Genomic DNA, 21,563 nt, shown 5'->3' with positions numbered 1-21,563 from the left:
GTTCAGACGGAGCTGGACTCACCGAGACAGTTCCTCCTATGTCCGGCTGTTCTGAGGGCGGATGGCGGCCTCCACAAAGCTCCTAAGAACTGCAGAATAAAAAGTGGGCAGAGGGAGAGGAGGACACACATTTAGATATATTTCATAGAAAGGTCTGATTTTAATCCGACACAGCTCCGTCGTCTCGTGGAGCTGCTGAAAAGATTCCCGGAGAAATCCCGGGATAAAACGCAAAGAGAGGCGAGAGACGGGTGGAGGCAGAGAGGGAGTGAAAGGAGACCTTATTGATTCTGCTCATCATATTTCACATCCTGTCTTATTTACAAAGATGCTCTGTGTGTTTGAAAAAAAAAACACACAACGAAGTCAAGCTCTGATTTAAGAGTTCAGGAACAGAGAAGATTCAGAGAATCGAAAATGTTTTTAACTGATCTGTAAATAATGATATTAAATACTATAGACCGGGACATAGAGTCATTACAGCCTGTAATAATAAGAATTATTATTATTATTATAATAAGACAAAACACGCTTTAAAATGAAGAAATCATCGAAAATAAGGAAAACATAAATTGAAATAATAAACAGGGCTGTTCGTTTAAATATTAGTGTTAAAGGAATGATCTCATACATTTAGTGGATTCATTTAACGAAGCACGAAAAGTTGGGACAAAAAAAGAAAGTAAAATAAAAACGGATTATTTTATTATCAAACTATTTTTGGCGTCTGTTCATTAAAAATGTGATTCACAATTTAAACTCAGAAAAAAAACAACCTAGAATTCAAACGGAGCAAATTAATATTCAAGTGAAGATTTAAAGAAGTCAGAAATATTGTTGAGCAGAAAATAGTCCCAGAAATATGAAAGTAAAGAAAAGCAAACAGCTGTTTTCCATCGAGCCCATAAATCAGTCCAGAGCGGCCCGAGAGAGAGCACTCATCCCGGGCTGCACTCGGTGCGACGGTCCGGTTGGATTCCCGGACACATCCAGCCGGTAACACACACATCCATCGTGCTCTGCACGCGCTGCTTAAAGGTGGATTTATTAGTAATGATCTAATATCCAGGCTGTAATCCTTGCTCTCCGTGCTGTTTCTTGGCGCCTCTTCTTTATTATTAACGCCTTAGAATAAAACACGAGTCCGCGCGCTGCTCCTGTTTCTGCTCGTGACAGCTTCTCCCAAACACATAAATCAAAGCAGGATCCCTCGACCTCCCGTACCAGCCTGCACCATCACCACCTCCACTACTACAACTACTCACACTACAACACTTGTATGTTCTTATTTATTCTCCCCTCCACGCACTCACGCACAGCGCGGCCTGCCGTCCATCCCAGCCGGCCTCCTCTTCCCTGAGTCTCCCCCCGCAGCCCCGCGGGTCAGCCGGAGATTTGGAGCTTCTGAGCACGAGTGGACTAGTCTAAAGTTGCCCAGAAAGTGATGCAGGGGCCGACTAGCTTAGCCAGCTAGCCCAGAGGCCGAGACAAAGGGAGGAGGCCGCCTCCAGAGCTCCAGAACAGCTGATGAGCCAAAATGAAGAGGAAGAGGAGGATGAGAGGGGGACTCATTGGAAGCAGTCTGTTTAAGCATCCTGAATCCAAAGCAAACCCTGAACAGTGTTTGACTGAAGAGAAAGTTTGAGAGAAATGATGGAGACAGCAGCAACAAAGTTGTGTCTGTGCAGAAGTGAAGAGCGTGAGCAGCAGGTTGAGACTCCAGGGAGAGAAGAGATGAAGGTGGAAATCACACAGTGACGTCACAGTGCAGTTTAAAGAGTTTGTGTTGGTCGAGATGATCCAGCTGCTGTGTTCACTCTGTGCTCAGCTTTCTCTGTTTGTGCACTTTTAGAAACTGAAACCCATTTAAAAGGTTCTTTGGAAAATGTTTTGTGTCATGGAAACTTTGTGTGGATGAAATAAAAGTTGAGACTTGATGTGTTTGTGTTCACTGTGCTCATGTTGTGGGGGGGGGGGGGTGCATGAATGTTTCTGCTGCAGCTTCATAAACTCTGCACACACTTATCTCTGTTCTTATCTCTGCCTGGTCTGCTGGAGCCGTCACCGACCTGCTCAGCCCCCCCCTCACCCCCCTCACCCCCCCTGTCTGGACTTTAACTGCCGTCCTGCTCAGAAGTCACTTTAAATGTTAGTTTGATTTCATCTTCTGAAATAACAGAAAAATGAATGTTAGATACGGGGTCAGACCTCGGTACAGCTCGAGGTTAGAGCAACACTCAAGCTGTGAGATATCAGCACAGAGCTCTCTAACAGTGACCTTTGACCCTGGAGGAGCCACAGCTCAGTGTTTTATGACTTCATCCCGGGAGCAGCTCGGAGGCTTCAGTCCTGCACGTTCTTTGAAGCTGAAGACAGAGATCTGGAGAAACTCTGACACACACGAACAGAACGATCGTCTCCTCGTGCAAATCTGGAGCTTCAAGCTGCCGTCACTCTCCGGTTTCTATATTTGGCACAAAGTTCAAACAGCTTTCATTTGAAGCAGGTTCTGCAGCTCCGGCTCAATCTGAGGACGCGCCTACATTTAGCTTTGCATTCAGCAAACACTGCACTGTGTACTTCAGACTGTGTGATCAGTCACGAGCTCGAGACGCTCAGAGACAAAAGGCTTCTCTGGATGTTTCTCTGAAGCTGAGCTGCAGACTGAGCACATTCAGATCCTCGCCGTGTGATTGGACAGGAGGCTGAAGCTGATGAAGAACAACAACCTGACCTCAAACAGCCATCTGTTGAACACATCCCCCCATGTGGATCCAATTTCCAGATTTGACGCCATTTACTGCAAACGCCACCGAGCTTCTGGCCTCTCACATTCTTCGTTTCTTATTTCACCTGAAGAAGAAGTTTGTCTCTCTGTGACTGCAGCACGCACACTGCTCCAGTCCTGTTCACAGTCAACTTCAACATGTCTCTCATGTGACTTCATGTTCAACAAATACAAATCCTCTGTCTCAGTGAACCTGGGTCCCGGCGAGTCCGGACCCTCAGCTCTGTGTTCAGCAGGTGGAAGCATCACCTCCTCGCCTCCTGCTCCCAGAGGGGGCCGTCCGTGTTTCAACAGAAGTAATGAGAGGAGCTTCTAACACTGTGACAGATATCATACAGTTAAACCATACAACACCCAGGGGCGTGGCATGGGTCCCCCTTTTAATTTGATTGGCCATCCCAAAGTCCACATCTGTGATTGGCTGTGTTAAGTTTCCGAGTGTAACTTACAGAAAGAGAGAAGGTTCAAAGATGAGCTGAGGAAGGCAGCAGCACTGTGCTGGACTCTGTTGGCCTCACAGCTCTCCATGTGTTGTTCAGCAGAGTGAGAAGTGAAGCATGACAGAGGAGATGGCATCATCTGTGATGTACATCCCCTTATTTTCTTCTTTCCATTCAGGCCTGTGAGATCCGAACAGATCTTCCACTTGTGAAGTCTGTAGCTCGTGGCTGTGGACACATAGCTGAGGCATTCCACTCAGCCTGCGTACAAAAGACCTATTTGACTCCAGTTTGGAACACATGAAGGCTTCAGCGTTTAGTTTCCACTCATGGAGCCATCATGTGTACTTTTACCAACAATGAGAGCTGAACTGTAAATCTCAGGCTTTCACTTCACGAGACTCTGTCCTCTATAAGAGGAGACGATATGACACCATGTTATTATTCATGAAAACAACAAAAACAAGCTGCAGCTGAAAAGATCGAGAACGGAGAAGTTTGAAAACATGCAGTTCCTCCAGTGTCCACTAGAGTCTGTCTCCTGCAGTGAGTCAGTCTCCATAGAGCTCTATGTTAAAATGTCCAACTTTACAGCTGCAGTTCCTTCAGTGTCCACTAGAGTCTGTCTCCTGCAGTGAGCCAGTCTCCATAGAGCTCTATGTTAAAATGTCCAACTTTACAGCTGCAGTTCCTCCAGTGTCCACTAGAGTCTGTCTCCTGCAGTGAGTCAGTCTCCATAGAGCTCTATGTTAAAATGTCCAACGTTACAGCTGCAGTTCCTCCAGTGTCCACTAGAGTCTGTCTCCTGCAGTGAGTCAGTCTCCATAGAGCTCTATGTCTGCTAGGTGTCCCTGACCTTTGACCTCTGGGTGGTGTTTGTAGATATCAGACTAATAATCTGTCTCTCTTTACTGGTCTGAGCTCCACTTTATACAAACACTCACAACTTTATTTATTTACATGTTAGCGACAGTTAGCAGCTAATCTGAGTCTGTGAGAACCACACGTAGCTGTTTGAGCTTTTTTTAGTCTGATGAATAACTCTGCTCGGCTCCCTCCTCAAATAGAACCTGACTCTGTGAGTCGGCCGCGACCACAGACCGTGTAGCTTTGATATGTTAGCGTTAGCTAAGCCCTCGCTCCTCTCCAGCTCCACCCTCTCGACCATATATGGTCACTGTGGGTTTCAAAAAACAACAACAGGGGAATTGCCAAAAAGTGAAGACTTGAAAAGGTGGAAGGCAAAGTGTGTTCCTCTGCACGCTGCACATCTATCTGATGTCCACAGGTGCACATTGTTCCTGTGTAGCATTCCTTGAACTTATCTGCTCTTATATCACAGCTTATCTTTAGCAGAGAGCCGACATGTCATCCTGTGCTGTGCCCCCTCCTCCTCCTCGCTGCAGGCAGGGTCACACACTCCCCCCGAGCCATCGCCCCCCGAGTCACCGTCCTGAACCACAAACTCCTGCAATCAGCGCCTTCCTTTGACGGAGAGTTAATCTTTATCAGAGATGCTAATCTTTAACCTCGCAGTCAAAGAAGGAAAGGCCTGACACCAGGAGAGAGAGAGAGGGAGGGAGGAGGGGCGAGTGAGGGGGGGTCACTCTGGCCTTTCTGCTCCTGGTCCATGAAAAGTGCCAACATCACCAAGTCTGAAGAACAGGGTGTGTGTGTGTGTGTGTCTCTGTGTGTGTGTGTCTGTGTGTGTGTGTGTGTGTGTGTGTCTCTGTGTGTGTGTGTGTCTCTGTGTGTGTGTGTCTGTGTGTGTCTGCGAGTGTGTGTGTGTGTGTGTGTGTGTGTGTGTGTGTGTGTGTGTTTGAGAGGAGCAGCTCATCTTTAGTTTGAACTTTGCTTGTTTTTAATAATCGTAGAAGGATGAAGGAACGTGTTCCTCAGACAGCAGATGAAACATGATCAGCAGTTTGATATTGATATATTGATATATTGATATCTGTATCTGTGGAGGGTTCACCTGGATATCTTGAGAACACGTGTGTGAAGCTGTCAGAGCATCCTTCAGAGGCTCAGTCTGTCAGCCAATCAGCAGCGTGCGCTCGCTGCAGGATGTTAGCAGCGTATCGTAGTAGTCTGTGGTTTGGCGTCGTCTTAAAGATGGATTTTGTTTGCGGCCTCATTACCCTGAGTGTTGAGCAACCTGCAGGAGTACAATGACCTGTATCCATTTCCAAACAGCACGCCGCTCTCCTGACACACGGACGCCAGTGATTGTAACACAATCAGGCCGGCGGCCTGTCGGAGCGGCCTCATGGAGCTCAGCCAGAGCTGTCAGCCTTTATACAGTGCCTCCGCCTCAGCCCGGCTGCCCCCTCCATTTTACTCTGATTGCTGTTGTGCCCGTAGTTTGTCAGTGATGTATGAAAAAATCAATTAACTCAGCGGCTGCGTTGGAGTCGCTGTGGCTTTTTTATGACTTTAAAGTCTGTATAGCCGGAAGTGGGAGAAAAACCACGGAGGTCAAGATCCAGGAGGAGCTGACACCCTGATCAGGATCTCCTGACCGGCGTGTGGTCGCTCCACGTGCAGGTATCATGGCGTGGACGGGTCTGTACTTACAGACATAAAGCTGCAGCACGTTCAGACCAAGAGGCCATGACCATCCAGGATGCAACTGAGGGTCAGTCGACTGGACCAATCACATCGCACATCCTTTCACTCTATTCCATCTGTATGTGGTCATTGTGTGTAATCGTGGATCCTGGTTGGTTCCAGGAGTGAGCGAGGAGCTGATGAAGCTGAGGAGCGTTCTGCACATTCACACAGAGGAAAGACTCCGCTCTGATGAAAACTAAAATGTGATCACAGACATAATGCAAATACAGAATATATTATTTTATGGACACAACGCATCACGTGATGATCTTATTATTAGAGTTTCATATGCAGAGCTCCTATTAAATGGACCTAAAGCTGCATCAGAGGGATTATTAATCATTCATTTGCTTTAAAGGAGATCTGTGTTTGAAGGTCCATTAGTGGATTTGTTTTGTGTTTGTGGTGGGGGGGAGGGGGTGCTGAGAGAGAGAGAGAGAGAGAGAGAGAGAGAGAGAGAGAGAGAGAGAGAGGAGGCGGCTTCTTGAGTAAGCAATCTTTTCACACTATCATAAATCACAGCGCGGCTAACATGCATCTTCTTTCTTTACACCTAGCCGTCAGGTCCCCATTCACTACGACTCACTCTACCGGTGTCTCTCTCTCTCTCTCACACACACACACACACACACACACACACACACACACACCTCTCTGCCCACTCCACAGCTCCTGCTAAACTTCTGCTTCAATGAGGTCGGAGAGACAGAAACAGAGCCACATGTTTGTTAGCATTCTGAGGCATCCGTCTGTAGTTTCCTTCACACACACACACACACACACACACACACACACACACACACACACACACACACACACAAACACACACACACTAGAGAGAGAGAGAGAAAAGTTTTTGGCCAGCACCAGAGGCTGCACGCGGGCACACCCCGGATGCCTCTGTGAGCTCGAGAGAGAGAGCCCATGCTCGGTCACACAGCAGATAATTAATGACATGTCTGGGAGGAGCGCGTGAGATGGGGACGCCTCGGGAACACACACCGGGACAGTGCGCGAGGAGCATCCCGGAGGACCTTACCTGCTCTGTGTCGGTGTTTCTCCTCCTGCTGGTGTCTTTTTTTCTCCTCTTGGATGCAGCTTGTTTGTGGACACGTGAGGAGACAGAAGACTCCAGAAAAGCTTGGATGAATTCTCTCTGCTTGTTGGTGCGTAATTACGCGCAGCCGCTTTGACAGATTTCCTTCTTAAGTCTGGAAAAAAACCAACTAATCCCGCATTTCTTCTTCTGTGTTAAAAATCTGGCTGTTCACTGGAGGTGAGATTATGAGGACGTCTCGACTACACGCTCCCTGCAGGCGCTTTCATGCCCCGTTTGGGAAAAGCCATAAATCTTGATCCCCGCCATAAATCTCCAACAATCAAAGCCGACCTACAGCACACAGCTGACGGGGACTGCTCGGTCTGGGGCTCGCGGTGCTTCTTTACCCTAAAAAACACACCGCGTGCGCGCGCTCACCCCCCCTCTCCGCATGTGCTGCAAAATCCTCCGTACAGAGGGGCCGCTGCGTGCCTGGCCAGCACCACTCTCAGGGCTCGCGCTTTTTTTCCTGCTACAGGCTCCACTGACACCTTCCACCGGCGCGAGCTCCTCTGCAGGGCCCTCAGAGCTGCACGAGCCTTTTCTCAGTCAGAGGTGTTGTGGAGAGCGCGTGACGCCGTGTGCTCCCGGGCTCTCCTGCTCTGTCTTTCTCCTTTGCTCTCCCAGGAGAGAGGAGCAGAGTCCTCCTGCTCTTCAGCCTCTTCTTCCTCACTCCTCTCCCCTCCTCCCTGACGCCTGCTCGCTCTGCTTCAAGCTAGCTCTGATTCTCTTTGTTGCTTTTACTAAATGTTCTGGATCTTTCCCTTCCACTGCCTTATAATTGCTTCATTGCTTTCTGCACAGATGACCTGATTGTCCCCCTCCTCTGCTCTTCCTCCTCTGCTCTTCCTCCTCTGCTCTTCCTCCTTGCTCTGACTTTTGGCTCGTTTTGGTGCAGGATGGGTTGACTGACACCATGAACTGTTCCTGAACCGGACTCTGGACTGACAGGCTGACAGGCCCGGGGAGTCTGTGAGGAGGACAAGGAGGAGGAGGCGAAGGGGGGTTCGGGTTCTTGTTCCTGTCCAATAGGGGAGTCTAGTGGAGGTGTGCACGGGGTGACCCGGCTGTCCGTCCCGGGCTGCGCCAGGCCAGATGTTGGTTATTACATGGAGTCAAACTGAGAGCGATCAGAGGAGAGGAAGGAGGAGAAGGAGGTCTGAGAGAGGAGAGGAAGAGGAGACATTCCGCTGAGATCTGACCCGCACGTCCGCACAGGGAGCACTTTAACCCGGGTTTGACTTCTTTACATCTCCAGGACAGAATGAAGCGTGCAGGCCGGCTCGAGCTCAGCTGCTTTCTGCTCACAAATCCACGTAGAAATCGTTTCAGACAAAGGTCGTTGGAAAGAAACACTCAGAGTTTCGTATGCATACAGTGAAGTCATGGAAAAGACTCCAAACAGACCCAACACACACACACACACACACACACACACACACACAGCTCACCGTGTTTTATAAACCTGCGTTCATAGGAGCAGAGACTTTATGGAGTGAAATGTTTCAGTGGCCCTGTTCTCGCGATATTAGACGATATGAAAGAGTCCAATTAAATTAATCTCAAACGTGCATTTGGCTTTGCTCTCTCTCTCTGTAGCTTTGTGCGTATTTGTGTTATCTACCCACGCGTATAGACACTGCAACAAACACACACACTGCCCCCCCCCCACACACACACACACAGAGGAGAGAGAGATAAAGGGAGAGGTCGAAGAGAGAGAGGAAGAGAGAAGTTCAATTTAACCGAAGCTGAGTCGTTATTTTTACTTTCTCTGCGCTTTGATAAAAGAAAGACAAAAGAGCTCGCGCGTGCTCTCGTCCTCGTGGAAACATTTCCGGCTCAGCAGCTGCTCTTATCAGTCTCGTGCATGCTGCTCCGCTGTCCGGTGGAAGAAGGTGAAAAAAGAAAGAAAGAAAAAAGGCGCTGCTCGCGGGCTCTGGATACGGTTACAACCGCTCATTTTTCACGCGCTCTGAATCACTGGCCTCGCGCGCAGACGATTATAAATTAGCGCCAGGCTTCTTATTGATTTATTTCCGAACGGGTAATCATCTCTCGCACGAGGAAGAGTCCCGGAAATACCTGGAGCACGAGCCTGGATATCTGCAGACTGTAAGGCATAAAAAAATAACAATAATAATAATAACGATAATAATAATAATAATAACGATAATAATAATAACGATAATGATAATAATAATAACGATAATAATAACGATAATAATAATAATAATAATAATAATGATAACGATAATAATAATAATAATAATCAGAGTGGTATCTTCGCTCGTGCTTCTGTCTTTAACGGTGTTCGCTCAGCTCTCTGTCGTTACTGTTGATTTAACTTCTTCACGTTATTTTCTCCTTCACTTAAATCTTTGGCTCGTTAACGTCCAGCTGCAATTTATGAGTCCGCGCGCGCCTCTGATTTATGTGACAAAGTGCTCTGCGCTCGTGGAGTTTCCCCCTCTCGACTTAAATGCAGCTTTGTTGGAGAGACTTGAAGCCTGGACGCGTTCGGCTGATCCTGCTCAAGGCGACAAGAAGCAGATTTTATGGATATTGGAACATTTTCACTTCCTCTAAAATCTCCCGTGCACGGAAGTCTTCGGATTTATTTGGTGTGTAACGGCCTCTCTTTGCATTTTTGCACAACGAGCCACCGATCACCGGAAATCTGCCAGAGCTGCTCATTCATAAAATGATGTTTTATAAAATGAGAATACAAAACCATTCCGCTCCTTTAAAAATATACAACAAATATTAGGATTTTTTTTTCATATGCTTTCCCCACGTGCTTGATTTTTTTTTATAGAAATACAAGTGAAGATAATAAACGGGTCTGCTCAGCTTCAATGAGATTTAAATCCTTCAGCTCGCGCCTGTTCACCGTGATGCACATTAACAATAACCTCACATTAAACTCATCAATTTATTATTTATGTAGCCTGAAATATAATTCTAAAAGATGCATCAAGAAATAAAATTAGAAACGACGTATAAATGCTCATCGCTCAGTTCGGTGTTTACATTAATGACGTCATTATTAGTTTTATGATTTGCTGTTTGTTTGAACATCAGATTTTTCAGTTCTCAGTGCAGTTTGAGCGTTTTGTGTTTTTTGTTCTTGCGTGGGCAGAGAACACAGAAGACAATATGGCTGCCTGTCCCTGCTTGTACTGAGTGGGAAGATGCGTCTTGTGTGGAGTCTCGTGCCTGGTCGCGTTTATGCGTGTTTGTGAGGCGCGTGGGTTTGCAGGGAACTCGTCTTTGACCGTGTGGAAAAAAAATACTTTGACTTTGATTTGTTTTGTGCACGCGGAAAGATTTAATTTAAGATCTTTAATTTAAATTAAAGTTAAACACGATTTTTAAATCTGCTGAGAATGAAGTTATCTGTAGAAAACATTCCGTGTTTTAGAGAGAAGAGAAACTTTCAATGATAGACTTGAGATCCTGTGAATATTCTCCGTTCTTCCTGAACACGGGTGCATGAAATGCAGGAACACATGAGTCCTCCTGCAGCTCGCTCCTGACTCACAAAGAGCTGAGAACGCTGCTTTTGTTCTGCAGCTAAACATTAATTTAGCCTGAAGTGTTGGAGGAGTGAAGCTGCAGAGTCATTCACTGATGAGTGTGTGTGTTGGAGTGTCAGGAGAGCACGCAGCTCTGTAAAAGGAGAGTGAAGCAGCACAATATGTATTTGTAGAGGGAGCTGAGATGCAGCGAGGCCTCGCAGGAGCGCTCACCCCTCCTCCCTCCTGCAGCTTTAATGGATGTCAAACAGAGCCTGATATCATTTCTCAACACCGATTCAAATATTTGAACTATTTCAGCTGCTCTGATGTGGAACTATCTCACACACAAACACACTCAGCAGTGGACACATGCCTGGATAAGATAAGATAAACCTGTGCACGCCGCCTGCTCCCTTCACAGGCTGACGGAGGACTATTTTATTCTTTGACTAATTTCTGAAGTCAGCTGTGCTCCCCTCTTTACTTCCACACTCCCTGAGCCTGCAGGCGCACCGAGAGGCGTGAGCAAATATCTCCTCCGCTCTTCCCCTGTCACACAAATCAGATATGAGGTCGAGATATACGCAGAGAAATATTTAAATATATATGAAAAAAGGCGGAAGGAGGTGCTGTCACTCCTCCTCTCCGTGTCCGTCCGCAGAAATGAGGCGGGATATTGTTTGTGACACAGCGGCGGACGAATACACATTTTGAAAAGAGCTGCTGCTGCCGTGATTCCGTGATGGGAGGACGCGGAGACGCTCTAATCTGGTTACACAGAAGTTTACACAGGTGTGGGGTTGGGAGGGGGGGGGGGGGGGGGTCAGCCCTGGTGATGTGGTTGTGGAATGATTCCGGGTGCACATCCACCCATCTATCCCTTATTATTATTATTATTATTATTATTGTTATTATTTAAATGAAGAAATGCTGTTTACATGAAGGGTTGTAATAAACAGTATGTGATGCATCATTGACTCTCCTCTTCTTCGCGCACTTTGCATATGTTACCTGCTGGCTGCACACCAAAACTCCAGCACACACACTGAGTTATGAGGTGAGCAGATTTAATTATGTTACTCAACGCAGCCCCTCCTCATCCACAGCACAATTATACACGCGCAATAGCAAAGGCTAAATATGTCTCTCCTCTGTTGTCTTCCACTGTCCTCGGGCTAAATGTGACTTAGAAACAGGATGTGAGCACAAATAAATAAATAAAAGAGGAGGGGATGAGCCCCTACATGTGTGCTTGTTCTTCTCCTCCATACTGGGAGAAAAAGAAGAATTCACGGTGAAAGATTTGAGCAAAGACAGAGACACTGAGTGCTGACATGAAAAATGGCGCTGAGCTCCATTCCAGCAGTCATCCAAAGAAAACATGAGAAACGAGCAGAGAGTCACAGCACAGTCTGCTCTATGCGTAAAGTTAACTGCACAACATTTAAACAGTGTTTCCGCTCGGACTCTGCGCAGGGACTTTGGTGACAGAAAAGCAGCTGGACTCTTTTCCAAACTCGTGCTGTTTGTCCCTGCAAAGCTCCTGTCCGAGCAGCACGCTCTTTAATGGCTGTAATTGAGTATAACGCAGGCCCTGACTGTGCACAGGGCGCTCTGGACTCGGACCTGCGTCTCTCACTGATCCTGACTCACACCTCCTGGCTGATGGATGAGACTCTACTCGCCGGCAGCTCCGTTTTATGAGATCTCATGGCGGCCGAGGCGTGCCCGGTGTGCCAGATTTAAACAAATCTCCTGTTAATTGGTCGCCGCAGTAATTCAAGACCCGGAGCTGCAGCCAGGAAGAGAGAAAAAAAAGAGAGAGAACACCCCGAGTAGTAATCAGGTGTGAAGGCGGAGGAGGGCATGGAGAGGGAGGAACATGCAGAGGAGCCGGAACAGGAGGAAGAGAACCAAGAGAGGAGCCCGCGGCGGCCGAGGCGAGACCTCCTCCTCTCCGTCTTCTTCCACCTCGTGCCGGTGTATCATCGCTCCAGCCACCGTCATTTTTTCTGCGGAGGAATCATGATTTATCGCGCGCGGCACCGTAAACAACAGCACTCCCTCACAAACACACAATGGCAGCCGCGGCCGCACGCTGACACCCTGCCTCACTATAAATCAAGAGAAGGAGCTGGCTGCGAGAGAACGAGGGGAGAGAGAGGGAGAGAGAGGGTGGACAGAGAGTCAGGCAGATAGAGAGAGATGTGGAGGCAGACACGAGCTGATGGGAGGAAGATGGAGGAGAATTTCCGCGTGCTTCTTAAAATATAAACAGCCATCGGCTAACGCTGCTCCCTCTCTCCCTCTCTCAGGCTCAGACCCATAAACAATGGCTGCTGATGATGATGATGGGTGGGGGGTGATGTGTAAACAACACGACAGCTACATGCACGATGAGAAAACAGGCAGAAAAGATGGGATTTGGGGGGCATATTTACCACGATGTGAGAATGATTCACTGAGAGGGATGCGGGCGCAGGCGGCGCAGCGGCGCAGGAGATGAGGAGGAGGAAGAAGGAGAAGAAGAGTTGTGGTGGTCTCCCCCCATGCAGTCCCCTTCCTTCCGCAATACTCACGGTGTCCACAACGACCCGCAAGACGCACACCCGTCCAAATTTGTTTTATTGCAGCTCCTTCTCTCTTTTCTCTTCCTCTCTCTCTTCGTTGGCGTTCCTCGGTGTCTCTTCTCTCCCCCTCTCTCTCTCTCTCTCTCTCCTCTCTCTCTCTCTCCCCCCTCTCTCCGCTGCTATAGGGGGGCTTGTATTTCTTTTTTTTGAAGGGACAGTTGAATTTCGACGTCACACACACACACACACCGGAGCAGCAGCTTGTCTTTGAGTTATTCCTGACGAATACATATCTGTTCTGCAACCTCTGCATTAATTATTTAATGAAGCACGTGACGTGGTGGTCGGGGCGGGGGGTGCAGGGGGTGCAGGGGGAGTGGGGTGTCTCTGTTTGTGGGACCCATCCGGACCATGCAAGAGGAGCAGCAGAAGTTAAAAAATGAGTGTAAAACAGCAGGAGAGCACCTGCGTTCACCTCTCAGCCTTTCACTGCCTGCTGAGTGAGTGTGTGTGTGTGTGTGTGTGTGTCAGAGAGTGTAAGGTGAAGCAGGTAGGCCTGACACACACACACACACACACACACACACAGCGATAAAAGATGATTGTCACAGACTGTGTTCGTAGAGAATAAACGGAGTGCTCGGCCCGGACTCCTTCTCGGTTATTCCTCACTGTCAGCTCCCCGTTAGTCGACAGAACAGAGGAGGGAAAAAGGGGAATTCCTCAGATTGTCCTGTTTTATATTCCAATGAATCACTTTCACCAGTTGGAAATATTCGATGATGACAAAGAGAAGAATATTTGTGTGCATCATAGAGGAGTTTATTTCTCATGCAAGCCGCGAAAATATGATTCAAACTTCAACGAGTAAAAAAAAAAGAGAAATTCAACCCGCCAAGTTGAGTTTAATAAACACATTTAAGTTACGCAAAGAATAAGGAGAGAAGAGTCAAACATCAAACATTTATTTGGATTTAATTTGGACTTTACGCGCGCCATCTTTCTTTTTTTATCCCATTCAAACTTTCCCTCGTTATTAATTTAGAAAGATTCATTGAGCAGAGAGAGAAGAGGCCAGGTAGGAGCACGAGCTGTAACACAGAGAGTTTGAGACAAAGAAAGAAGGAGTGAGGGGGGGAGACAAACCTCCCCCCGTCGCGAGGCCGCGCCGTGCAGGCCACCAACAATAGCCCGTTGGAGTCCTTTTGGCGCTCGGTCTCCCGGTTGGTTTCAGAGCTCGAGCCGCCTCCAGCAGAACAATGGAGCACGAGAGCTAACCTAGCTGCTAACGAGAAACACTTCAAGGTCAAACAATGAAGCAGTGCAGCCTGAAGAACTCTGCTGCCTGCAGGTATCTCAAAGTGTTCATCTCCGTTCTTCCTGTGACAGCCTGAAGAGGCAAATTAAACATGTGTGTTAAAAACACAGATGAAGATCTGAGCACAAAGTGTTTCTAAAAATACAAGAACGAGACATCAAAATAATGAGAAAATGTGAATCTATTATCAGCTCAACACTCGGCTGCTAATCTCAATATTTACTTTCCTTTTTATTCCGAGGCTCTTGAAGAAAACCACAAAGCCTGAGCCCTTCGGAAACCTGCAGCCCGCTTCCTCACTTTTTTACCCACAACGAGATCGAAATCAAACATTTGCGGTGGTGATGATGGCGTCTGTAATGACGGCCATAAATTATAGCAATCACAGTGTGAAACAACAGCTAAGATAAGTAGCAGCAGCAGCAGAGAGACCTGCAGCCGGCCTTACACAGCGCTGTGTGCAGAGTGGGCTCGCGCGCACGCACGCGGGGTTTATACGCACACATGATAAAGACAGAAAGAGACAAGGAGCTCCAACTGCATCTTCAGCATGCACGGAGGGAGACAAAGGAATGTCTCTGTGAGAAGAACAAACTCAAGACTCTCAAACGAGTCGAAATGACTCCAGAAAATGACGTGCACGTGCGTGTTCAGTTTCCAGTGATTCTGGGTATTTAAGACGTTATTCCAGGCTTTAAAAGCTAACATGTGAAGTGATGTTGGAGGTCTTTGGGGGTCTGTTGGTACGTGATGGATTAAGACAGGTAGATTCTCCTCCTCGTTAATAATTAAACTGCTTCGAATCAAAGACAGAAACTGAAAAATGTCGCTTTGTTCAAAGGGAGAAAGAGTCCTGTCAGAAAATCACACTTATTGTTCTTCTTATAATAGTCATTATTATTATAGTTATTATTGAGGCTAAAGTGACAGGGAAAGGCAGAAACATTTAGAGGGAGGAGGAGATTGATTTAGCAGCTCAAACATCTCTTCCTTTTACAGCGCCTCGTAAATCTGTCTCGAGACGGCAGCACGCGCACAACCGCTTTCTGAAATATAAAGCGTCTCCTGCGCGAGACGTGAGGTCTCCCCCCCCCCCCCCCCCCCCAGACAGTAAAGGGATCTCACCAGAGACATCCCCGGCCGAGCGGCCTCCCGAGCCGCCTGTAACCGCTGCTTATTGTTCTGTGTGTGTGATGAATGAAAGACCAATCAGGATCAATAACTAATAACACGTGAGGAATTAAAGACGTGCTAAAGGTATATTCAGGCGTGCACGCGCTCCCTATGCCCGTGTATCATTTGAAGGACACATGGTTGATACTGAAGTCAGTGTGTGTGCTTACAGTGCGTTTTAATGGGCTGCACGTGACAGGATCAATGACTGAGCTGAGCAACAATCTAAGTGTTCACAAAGCTGCGCGAGCCCGCTGAGCTGCAGATCAATGACACTTTATATTTGACACTTTTATCATCCTCGCGCCTCTTTATGCTGATCTGTGAGTTCTAACAGCTGATTGGTGGATGACAGTTTACCTGCGCAGGTGAAGAAGAGGGAATAAAGTGACTGAATGATTTGATACGTTGATGCTGGATGAACATCCCAGTGCACAGAGAAACATGTAATGAAAGAAACAAAAAGGCCGTAATTGTATTTTTTGCGTGTTTGAATTTTGCACTCAATATGTGAATGTTTTTTTTGTTTTTTGTTTTTTTTAATTAAATTATTTCTTATTACCATTTAAAATACATGGAATAAAAAGGCGGGATTTCTGTCCCATATGTCAAATATTTGTTGTGTTGTTATTTTTATTAAAGACCGGAGAGATGTTACGATGATGATGATTATTATTATTATTATTATTATTATTATTATTATTATTGTGAGTATTATTACATCAGACCAGCGCGTGCACACATTCGTGTTGATGATGTAAGAGCAGGATGTCACGCGGTTATTGATAAGTAAAAAGGTAAAGAGGGGCAGACGGTTTGTTTCATACTCTGACTCCATGCTCCTCCATCAGTCAGGCCGAGTCATCACTCACATGGAGCGGATAGAAAAGCTGAACGGGACCGTCACACGGTGGGCCTGCTGGGGGAATCATCATCCTGCAGCAGGACTGAAACACTCCCATATTTAAGAGCCATTCGCTGTTTGTCCTCTCTGTGTTGTTCGGGACATTTAACAGGTCAGGCAGCTTGGGTTGCCAGGTTGGTCCCAGCTGAAGATCTGGTGCAATGAAATTAAAAATAATAAAGATAAAGTTCATTTGACATATTTCATGTGACAAAAGAAAGAAATGTATTGGTGCTTTAAAGCGTGACGTTAAAGATCATCTCCCGTCTGCTTCCTGGATGATTATCAAATAAAAGTAACGGAGCAGTTTCCAGTTTTCAAATCCGTCTTCTTTCTGCAGGAGACATATTTTATGATTTGATTCCGTTGATTACTAACTCTATAATTTACTGCAGATTAATTCAACAGCACACCGGCCTGAAACAAAAAGCATGCTGATGTGTTGAGACTTGGCACTCATTATTGGCTCTCTATTTAAAATACTTAATACACGTCTACTTTTAAATAGCTCTCTCTCTCTGCAGTAGTAAAAGCCTGGCAGCCATATATCTCTCGTGACGACCTCCTCCTGCAGCCCGCGCGCCTGCACCGTGACCTCCCCGGCTCCTCGCGCTCTCCAGAATAATAAATTTCTCGGGCAAAGCGGCTGCAACGAGCGCGAGGAAAAAAAAGAGGGGGAGGAAAAAAAAAAAAAGAAAAAGAAAAACGCGCGGGGCGATTTGTCTGGCAATTAGCAAACCACCGCGAGACTCCCCGGGCCAAAGACAGAGAAGTTTCTGAATGTGTGTGTGAGAGTGTGTGCATGCTCTCTCTCACACACACACACACACACACACACACTGATGAGTCAAATTTGGTGTGTGAGTTTTGAACATGCGTGTCACAGTGTGTGTGTGCACGTGCAGCTTCCTGTGTAAATGTGCTGTTGAAACATCAGCTCTGCACACAGACGGAGGACTCCGCTCACACTGCAGCGTGTTTCATTCCTCCCTTCACAGTTATTTTACTGCTGATCCCTGTGAGGTCACACACATCAGGACCGCCTTTAAACACACACACACACACACACACACACACACACACACACACACACACACACACACACACACACACACACACACACACACACACACACACACACACACACACACACACACACACACACACACACACAAAGAGCTGCAGCAGTGCTTTTAATCAACCTGCTCAAATTAGATTCACTCCATTTCATTTGCTGAGAAACGTTCTAAACTGCAGCTCAGTGTTTCTGTATGAAGTGCTGAACACATCATACACACCACGTGTTCACAGAGTCAGTTACAAACCTTCAAAGAACTTGCTCTACGACTGATTATCACACAGCAATAATAAACACAATCAGTTTTTAATCTGCACCCAGACATCCAGACGACCTTCCACATGATCCACTCAACTTCCCTTTTTGATTTCATCTGCAGCTTCACACATTGGATGTGTGAAGACGATGAGAGAGAAACCCTGAAGAGACGCGGGGCTCATGATGGGGCTCAGGTATGTTCCATGTTGTTGCACCTGATCTTAAAGCCTGTGAACAGCACGTTGAAGACGTGTGTGACGAAGAGGAGCCGCCTCACAAAGCAGCTGCAGAGCACCACGCTGCTGTGCGTGTTGCTGCTCATCACCACAGAGCATGATGAAACACTGAGCATGATGAATATGAGAAAACACACAGCCTCATCCCGGGCATTAAGGTCCAGACGAGCCAGACTTCACATGCTGCATCACGTGGGACCAGCTCTGTTTAAGTTGGTCAGGACTTCACGCTGTCATCCTTTCCTCCTCTCAAGTCAGTGTCAATAACAGGACTTCACCCGCTCACATGGTGACTCTCCTCTGCCTCCCTTCCTGTGGAGAGCAGACCAGCTCGCAGCCCTTCCTCCTGTTTGGCTGTTGTGAAGAGGTGGACATGCAGGACAGCTCAGGTGAGCTCCCACACGGCACACGACTGTCACCATGATGAGAGGAGAAGGAGAACGCCTGCACGGCAGGTGAGGATGGAAGACGAACGCCCCACAATGTCACCGTAAACCAACACATCCACATCCAGCGAGTCACAGGCCCAGATGTGGACAAACAGCTGGATCACTGTAGAGCATGGGACCAGAGAAACTAACTCTAACCTTTAATGGACTCCACACACACACACACACACACACACACACACACACACACACACACTACCTGAAATTGGATCCATTTGGTGAGAAGGTAACATTTGGGTAGTAATGATTTGAAACATGTCCTGAAGTGACCTTTGACCTTTCTGCTGATGCTGGATGACAGTATTAGCAGCTCTGCACACTGATGAAGCTTTATTCAGCTCAGAGGAGGAACATGTGCAGCTCAGACAGGAAGTCTGAACATTCACAGGAAACTATCACACACACACACACACACACACACACACACACACACACACACACACACACACACACACACACACACACACACAGTCTCCTCCCATAACAGCACCGCTCACACCTGCTGGCTGCAGAGACCATCACAAGTCACTGATCCGTTGTTTCATCGCTGACATTAGAACGTCTGTGTGTGTGTGCGTGCGTGCGTGTGTGTGTGTGTGAGATATGACTCTGTTTTTGTTTTAGTCCTAAAAGGAGAGTCGGGGTCAAGAGGTCACAAATTCTACTTTGTGTTTCACAAATGAAGAGAAGCTCAGCATGTTTCTCTGCTCAGTAACTTCACACTCACACTCTTCATCTACAGTGGGTTTACCTGGAGCACTCTGATTGGTTAGTTCAGTTCCAGAGGAAACGGAAGTGTTATTGTGAAGCTTGTTTAGACAGAACAGAAACGTGTCCACCGACCAGCTCCACCGTACACGCAGGCATCAGCCAATCACAGGCCCCGTAACAAACAGCTCGGGAAGCTAACAGCTGGATATTATTTTCCCCACGTCACGCTCAAAACAAACACGAAGCACAAACACCTGAACCACGTGACCCTCCTTAAAGATGAGAGGGTGAAAACGCGTCCGAACCTCGTGCAGCTTCATGCGGGGTGGTACAGGTGTGCAGCGGGATCGCGCGCGTGTCTCTGCAAAGCTATAAAACAATAGGACTGGCGCCGAGCCACCTGCATGCTTTTATATCCGGTTTGCGACAGGTGAGTGGAAAACTCGCCTTCAAAATAAAAGCCCCAAAGCATCAAGAAAGTTGAAACTTCCGAGTTAATAAAGTTTCAGATCAAAGGTGTTCATGATGTTTTCACACTTTAAACATGTAATTTACACCAAACTACATTATTCAAATATGACTCATAATAATCATTAACGATGTCTTTAACAAATATGATCTAAGAGGTTAGAGTGAAGTTAAGACTTCTATTTATTTTATTTAAATTATATTTAAATATTTTTCACATGTTGACTTTTTGTTTTTGTCAGAGTGAGTTATATATTACTGATGTATTATTGTATATGTATTATTGATTTAATAAGTGTTGATAATATGTTGTTGATGCAATAGAAGAAACTGTTTAATGATATAAATATCATCAATAAAAAACAAAACCCTGGAAATTAACCTGGACAGGTGGAATATTCAATTAAACAAATTAACATATGATGAATAATAAAATTGCTGCACTGTGCGGTGACGTCATCATCTGTGATCCCATTGGTTAATTTTTACCGCATTCTACGTCAGGTGAACACCTCCACCTGTCCAACCAGGAAGTTTATTTATAGACCTTATATGGAAGACGCCAAAATCCAAGATGGCGCTGATTGGGCCCGGAGGAGCTGTGCAGTGATTTTAGTCAAACTTCTTCTTTTTCTTGTCTGTGATTAAAGTGCTCATTTATTCAAGTCAAACTTCTGGAGAAGTGGACAATGAAGACATTTTGTTTCTGAGGAGATAACGCGACTTCCGTTCATCCAACCAGCTGATCCGGACCCGAGGAAAACCCGGACCGGAATCTGGAAACCCCCACGTGAGTTCAACCTGTTTTCCTTCACTTCTTATTGTGTTGAAGTCTCTGAAGCTGCAGGGAGGGAGGTGGTCTCTGAAGCTGCAGGGAGGGAGGTGGTCTCTGAAGCTGCAGGGAGGGAGGTGGTCTCTGAAGCTGCAGGGAGGGAGGTGGTCTCTGAAGCTGCAGGGAGGGAGGTGGTCTCTGAAGCTGCAGGGAGGGAGGTGGTCTCTGAAGCTGCAGGGAGGGAGGTGGTCTGTGCTGCAGGTTTGAAGGGGTGCACTTGTTTGTTTCATGATGAACTTTTTGTGTTCATGATCGAAGAGAATCGTTCATTGTTCGTTTTCTGAGCTGACGTCAATAAAACAGTCTCAGTGCAATACTGACTCTCCACGTCATAACGCACACCTGAGACCTCCACCTGTCCTCTAAGCCCCTCCCACCCACACTCTGACAAACTGCAGGACATGCACGCTCTGTGAACATTCAGACAGAATGAGATTCTTTATTTGTAAAGCTGCTGAACATTTACAGATCAGGACTTCATCTCCTGCCACGTCAGAGCATCAGTGATGACTCTGTTCATTCACACTGACATTAAAGACACTTCGCCTGTATCTGTGCAGAGACTGAGTCATGGTCACGTGTGTGTGCTACATGTTCAACAGTTACAGCACGTGGGAAACACTTTAATAATACTAACCTGAGCCTTTTCTCATGTCATCCCTTTGATTAATCAGTGCTCACACGCACACACACACACACACACACACACACACACACACACACACACACACACACACACACACACACATATACACACACACACACACACACATACACACACACACACACACACACACGCACGCACACACACACACACACACACACACACACACACACACACATATACACACACACACACACACACACACACACACACACTCCTCCAGCTGCAGGTCAGGTTACCAGGCCGGAAAATGACCAGCAACCACCAGACAGTAAATAATGGTGGCTGCAGCTCTCTGATTGGCTGGAGATCATCTGTTGTGTTTTATTCAGGAGATTCTTGTTGGCTGCTTTTCATCACACATGTTTGACTAACTCTCTGCTTTAAAAGGTTCAGCTCAGCAGCTTTTGAGCAGCCAATCAGAAGCTCACACAGTTTGCA

General features: G+C 46.8%; 1 protein-coding gene across 6 annotated transcripts in view; it reads right to left on the bottom strand.

Moving 5' to 3' along the window:
- The window catches only part of hoxb3a (homeobox B3a), a 37,073-nt gene that overhangs the window by 13,653 nt on the left and 1,857 nt on the right, over window positions 1-21,563 (bottom strand). Inside the window, exons 1-2 of one of the 6 annotated variants that reach the window (XM_079366416.1) lie at window positions 19,411-19,515; window positions 23-89 (exon numbers count right to left, since the gene is read on the bottom strand). The exons of 1 other annotated variant lie outside the window; for it this stretch is intronic. The gene's annotated coding sequence lies outside the window, so the exon portion shown is untranslated. Of the gene's footprint in view, window positions 1-22; window positions 1,880-6,880; window positions 11,246-19,410; window positions 19,516-21,563 lie in introns of those variants that run through there. 4 more of the 6 variants (XM_079366417.1, XM_079366418.1, XM_079366415.1 and 1 more) reach the window with 4 other exon arrangements.

The sequence above is a fragment of the Symphodus melops genome, assembly GCF_947650265.1.
Source record: "Symphodus melops genome assembly, chromosome: 17".
Taxonomy (NCBI): Eukaryota; Metazoa; Chordata; class Actinopteri; order Labriformes; family Labridae; genus Symphodus; species Symphodus melops.
The sequence above is the reverse complement of the archived record's forward strand: the minus strand, read 5'-3'. Positions and strand labels throughout refer to the sequence as shown.